This window comes from Aotus nancymaae, unplaced genomic scaffold (assembly GCF_030222135.1).
Source record: "Aotus nancymaae isolate 86718 unplaced genomic scaffold, 86718_ANA_hifiasm-v0.15.2.pri h1tg000067l, whole genome shotgun sequence".
NCBI classification, from domain to species: domain Eukaryota; kingdom Metazoa; phylum Chordata; class Mammalia; order Primates; family Aotidae; genus Aotus; species Aotus nancymaae.
The window spans coordinates 10,223,329-10,229,601 of record NW_026988482.1 but is presented as its reverse complement, the minus strand read 5'-3'; the positions used below and the strand labels follow the sequence as shown (position 1 = coordinate 10,229,601).

General features: G+C 35.9%; 1 pseudogene; it reads left to right on the top strand.

Moving 5' to 3' along the window:
- Nucleotides 1-5,171: 5,171 nt before the first annotated feature.
- Nucleotides 5,172-6,032, top strand: LOC105729914 (enolase-phosphatase E1-like; annotated as a pseudogene).
- The last annotated feature ends 241 nt before the right edge of the window (nt 6,033-6,273 follow it).

Here is a 6,273-nt window from a genome sequence, read left to right as displayed (position 1 = left end):
GGCAATAGAATGGGTGCTTTCAGCTTAGAAATGCTTCTACCTGTACCAAATCTTGAAAATGTTTGCCAAAGAAAGAAAATGCATAGAAGGAGGGAGAGAGAGAAAGGAAAACATAAACAATATGAATTTAAAAAGCATTTTGAACTGGTACTGATGAGCCTCGATTGCTTTGAGGTGTTTTTCCAGCAATGAAAATAGTTTATGCCGGTTTATCTACCTTTTAGCACCAAGTCCCTCTTGTGGTCAAGTTGCTCATAGCTAAGAGATATCTCACAGTTTAAGATTCAATTTCAGTAGAAAATGTATTTCATTAATTTCAACATCTTTTCCAGATTAAATGTTAAAGTAAATAGAAATAGATGGAGATGCCATTTTGATTTCCGATTTTTTTTGTATATGGCATCTTCTCTCCCAGTAGCTTTTAGAAAACGCCTCTCTGTCCACAGTATTCTTGGTCTTTGTTTTTTCACTTCTTATGATAGCCATGATATGCACAACTTCAACCTGTAAAGTCAAGTCCTTTGGATATGGGATTTTTTTAAATCGTTGATTGGGTAATTTCTTCTTCACTGTTTACTCTGGTCTTTATTTCAGGAGCTCCTGATAGTTGACTCTTTGAGTTTATGGTTTTGTCTTTCAATTTTTTTCTTTATTCTATTAACTATATATTTGTCCTGTTTATTTTTATTTCCTGGTTATTTCTTTAAGTCTATATTCCAACTATTCTTCAGACCTTTTTATTACATATTTTTAATCTCCTGAAGCTCTTTTTTTATTCTCCACTTGTTCTTGTTTCTTGCTTGTTTGGGTTTTAAATATATGAAATATCATATTCTTATTTCCAGAATATTCTATATTTTTATATCTCTCTGAGGATATTGTTTATAATTTTAATTGGCTTCTTTCATTATGTCTACTTTATTTGTTATTTTATTATATTTATTTAGTTTGTTTTGTGAGAGGCTTTCCATAGATGCTTTTCTTTTTTCTTGGAATTATCTGTTTCCTTTGCCTTTTCTTTAACTTCAATAAGTTTTTCTTGTTGCTGTTGAACAGCTCTTTATATATTAAGGCAATTAGCTCTCTGCTTTAGTGTGGTCATCATTTTCTTACCAATTAATCACTTGCCTTATTAAGATGTCTGTATAGAAATAATAAGTGTTTGGTTATATTTAGTGATCATTTTATCTTGGTGGTGTCAGTGATACTTAGACAAATCTTCTACAAAGGAAGATTGTATTTTATAAAATGTTGTAGGTTTTTCTAAAACTTTAATGGTTTCTCTCATTTTTTACATTGATATTATTGGCCCATATAGAATTAATTTTGGTGTAAAAAGAAAAGATTCCATTTCCTTTTTTTCCCACATAGCTAGCCACATGTATCAACAAAATTTATTGAGAAATACACTGATTTGAAGTGTCATTGGTATCAGTTAGGGTTGTATTTGACAGGATATCTTACCAACCTTACCAAAATCATTAAACTAAAAAGATATTTTCCCACATTTATGCGGAGATACGTACATTAAAAGTGCTGGACTGTTTCTGCAGTGTCATTACTCTCTCTAAACTTCTGTTTCTTATATCTTTACTCTTACAGTTGCCTCGTGATATAAAGGCTGCTCAACCCCTCACCTCAAATCAGTATATTCAGACAAGGAGGAAGGAGACAGAGGGGAAAAGGAGGAGAAAGACAAGGAGAAGGAGGATGAAGGGGAGGATGTGGTGGTGGTGGCAATAAGGAGGAATAGTCAATGCCTTTAACAGGAGAGGAGCTGTCCCTAAATCCCCAGTAGATAGCTATTTATGTCTTCTTTGGAAGACTGTATCTTATGGACATATTTGCTGCAAGAAAGGCTAGGAAATGAATTTCTAAAGCCAGACATATTGTATATATGTATTTCTTTTACTAATGGGAGCCTCATACAAGCTAGACAAGCTTGTCTGACAAGCTCGTATGAGGCTCCCGTTAGTAAAAGAAAAAGGGACAAGGGATGCTGGATATGTAACTAACAGTTGGGTACCAATTGCTACATGCACTTGGTAGATGACCTACTGTATTTGGCCTTGTATTCAATAATAAGGCAGAGTATTTTATAGACCTGTTAGAACATCTGGAAACCAGCTATATTTACTTAAAAATAAGAAAAATTAATAAGCAAGGCAACTATTGACTTCAGGAAAAACAAAGAGCTGTATAAAAACTCAAGCAATCATAATTTATTATTTGTCTTAACAATAAACCTTGCTTTTACAGTCATAATAATGTAAACATTGAAATCTTTCTGACTTCACATGATAAGAAAAAATATTTCAAACATGACCTTTAAAGTTACAATTTTTTTCACCCTTTACTCATCTCCTGAGCCCCAGGTTACAATGCTTCAAGAACCTCCCTGAGGAGACTAATAATGAGTAATATCACAGACACGCTAGGTTCAAGTGGATATCACGTCAATTAAGACAACTCTCCATCTTAACTCTTCTTTAAAATATCCCTAGCAAGTTGTTACTTGGCTTCTGCTTGAACACATCCACTGACAAGGAGCTCACTGTTCAGGACAGTTCATTCAATTTCTAGACAGCTCATTTAATTTCTGCACAGCTCTAAACACTGCAAAATAATTCCCTATAATGAAGTTAAGGGACCTACTCCAACTTTAGTCATTCTTTTTTACTGCCTTAGGTCCTACAGAACATATGCAATTCTTCTTTTACAGGAGGAATGGATATCAGCTATTTAAATACTATTGTCAAGCTATGCACTCTATCCTCTTTATGTTAAATTCTTGGGCCCTCAAAACATTTTTAAATGATATGGTTTTATATTCCAGTGACATTTTAGGTATGTTATCTGGAATACACGTCATGTAGTTAATGTCCCTCTTAAAATGTGGCATCATAGCAGAACATAACTGCCAAAGAAAGAAATATGAAAAACCATGTTTCCAAATGTCATATTATATTAGAAGATACCTTGTAATATGATTAAATTTCTTTTAAAATCCTTTCGGGGTCTTTCTGGGAAAAGATAAGATTGTTGATCTTTAAAAAAAAAAAAAAAACTTATGGATAACTGTGAATTCCATCTTCCAAACCTTTACCAAACATGTTTCTATTCACTATCCACCACTGTAAAAATAATAAAAAGTGCCAAAGTCTAGGTATGAAGTAAGAGAAAATGGGGTCTGGGTGAGTCATGCCCTCTTTTAGGAATTAAAGAAAAATTGTAAACTAAGACTTTTTCAACAATCCTAAATATCTAATTACTCTAGTATAAAATTATTTTCCAATACTCTGTCCTAGTCACATGGAGATGTCCCAGTCTGCTGAATTCAAACAGCCAGAAGCTGTTTCTGATCTGCAGTCTTTTTCAGTATTTTTTTTCTTCGTATCTGCTCATTCCTCTTTATACTCATTTAGAGCACACTAATGGAAGTAGCCTGACACGTGGCTTTCCTTTTTGCCACTCTTTCTCAAGAAATGTGATTAAAGAACTTGGAGTGGGCTGTTTTATGCACAAATATTCAGACAGTCTCTTAGCAATAAATGGCTGTGGCTTCTATTATCTGTCTGGCTCTGAGTTCTATTATCTGTTGTGAATTGGTGCAGGGCTCTGTAAAACAGTTTTTAGGCAGCCTCATTACTCCCTTCCACACCTTCTGCTCCATCTGAGTGATACTGCTGTGATTGCTGCGTAATGTTTGCCATTAGACGAGGCACATAAAAGAATCAAGCTATGACTAATTCACTCTATGGCTGTGTGCCCTGTGTCATGCTCATTAACACCCCTCAACTCTGTTATTAAAGAGAATCACACAACAGACCTCAGCGGGCTAACATTTATACTATATATACATACTATATATTTGTATACTATATATATACACACACACATATATATACAGTGTATATATATTTATACTATATATATAATATATATACACACTATATATAGTGTGTATACATTTACACACTATAGGCTGCCTTATTTTTCCATTGGAACCCCGTTCTTATCACAGACTTGTCCAGAGCACCCTTAGCTTCTACCCTAGGCCTATTCCATACTGTCACACACAGAAATGCTTATGAGAATCTATTGATAAGAAAGGCCTTTAGCTTGTCTGGAAATGAGGGTTTTGCCCTCTGAAGAATCAGCCAATCTGATTTGAGCTGAAAAGTCATTCTGAGATGCTCCTAATGGAAGTTTAATGAAAAATAACAATAACAACCCCTTAAACTATTTGTTGAATATACTGAAGTATACCCAGTCCTTTTGTAACCATTATTTCCCTTGAGGTTCACAGCAACCCAATGTGGTAAGCTGCATAAATAGTACTCTACTATTAGCTTCAACAGTAGATTTCTAACTCAGAGGAGATATTTTATAAAAGACTAATAGCTCATCTACAATGCCGAGCAAAATGTAAAGGAATAGCATGATTTTTGTTAGGCTTTCTCAAGCATAGTAATCAAAGTAATAGCAAAAGCATAAAGAGACAGAGCACATTTTTCTAAGAACTAAGAACTAACTATTTGAATAATAAAATAATAAAAACTTCAGAGTTTCAGGCTTTTTTTTTCTAACATTTTGAATATACTCTTCCTGATTTATCTCTCAGGTAATCCCTAATTTCTATATTAAACTTTATTATTTCTGCATTGCTTAACATGACTTTCTTCCTGTTCTAGTTAGAACAGGAAATCTAGTTAGATACAGGTAGAGAGATTCAGGCTGGTTGACTATAAAGTACTTTCAAAGGTCAAAAATCAGGGTGAGGTTGGTAGAGAATAAGAAAATGAGAGAAAGAGGGAGAGAATGAGAATGAAATCAGAGAACTGATTGAATTCCCTTTAAATAATACAGCAAACTCCAGGGTTCTACATTACAGGACATATTTCCCTACAAAATGTTTAGTTATTTTATTTTTAATATTAAAGATATAAGTGATACAATTGATGAAATGTGAATAATATCTGTAAGATTAAATAATATTGCATACAAGTTAATTTCTTGAGTATGATTGTACCCTGTGCAGAGATGGCCTCTCTAAGCATCAGCCAGGCTGCACCCAGCTGCTGGCTCCAGGACTATATGAGCCGCATTCCTCGCTGCCCTAAGCCCTCCCTACCAGCAGGCAGATTTCCCTAATAGCATCCGGGAGGGAAATGTTCGTGCTTTCGATGCCCACTGAAGTCAACCTGATCTGGCTAGACATGGAAGGACAGTTTATTCCTTACAGTGAAGAAAATATTAGAGAATCTGTAGACACATTGGGAAGAAGAAGAGATGAAGAAGTCAACCTGATCCCGTTAGACATGGAAGGACATTGTATTTCCTTACAGTGAAGAGTTAGAGTATCTGCAGACCCATTGGGAAGAAGAGGAGTGGCCGCAGATTATCAATCTCTTGAGGAAACAGACTGAAGAAGACATTTCCCTGGATAGGGCTGTTCCTATCCCTGCAGCAGGAAGATATCTGGCATGGGAATGGAGCCGTTGCTCTGCAACAGATGACCCAGGCTGTGGTAGATAACGTGTGCTGGCAGATGTCCCTGGATGGAAAGACCACCATATTCAAACAGCTGCAGGGCCACATGTGAAGGGCAGCATTCACAGCATGGCTCATGAAAGCAGAGTTATTTGAGAATATGTTTCCAGCAGTCAGGAAGTGGAGAGAGGCTGTAATGAAGGTGTGCATCTATTCCTCGGGGAGTGTAGAGGCACAGAAATTGTGATTCGGACAGTCTGCAAAGGGATTTGTGAGCTTGTTGATGGTCACATTGATACCAAGATTGGACACTAAGTAGAGAGTGAAAGTTACCAAAGGATTGCAGACAGCATCAGGTGCTCAACCAACAACATTTTGTTTCTGATAGATGTTACTTGAGAGGCCAGTGCTGCTGAGGAAGCAGATATGCACGTAGTGGTGGTGGTGAGACCTGGAAACACAGGATTAATGGATGATTAGAAGACTTACTAAGCTTCATCACATCCTTCAGCAAACTGTGCCTGCCCTCCTCAACCTAAAGAAGGGTTTCCAAGCAAGATCACACTGTCACACAGAGTTGTCCCTGTTGTGTCTAGTTGTATTTTAGTGGTAAAAGTAACTTACTTAAAAAACACACTTGTATACTCATATGTATGCCAGTACATATATGTGTGTGTATGCTCAAATTAACCTCCATAGTCATATAAATGAAAAAAGAGACTCAGTTCAGTGAAAACAAAACTTACTTAAAGATGCTTATGGCTGGGCGCGGTGGCTCAC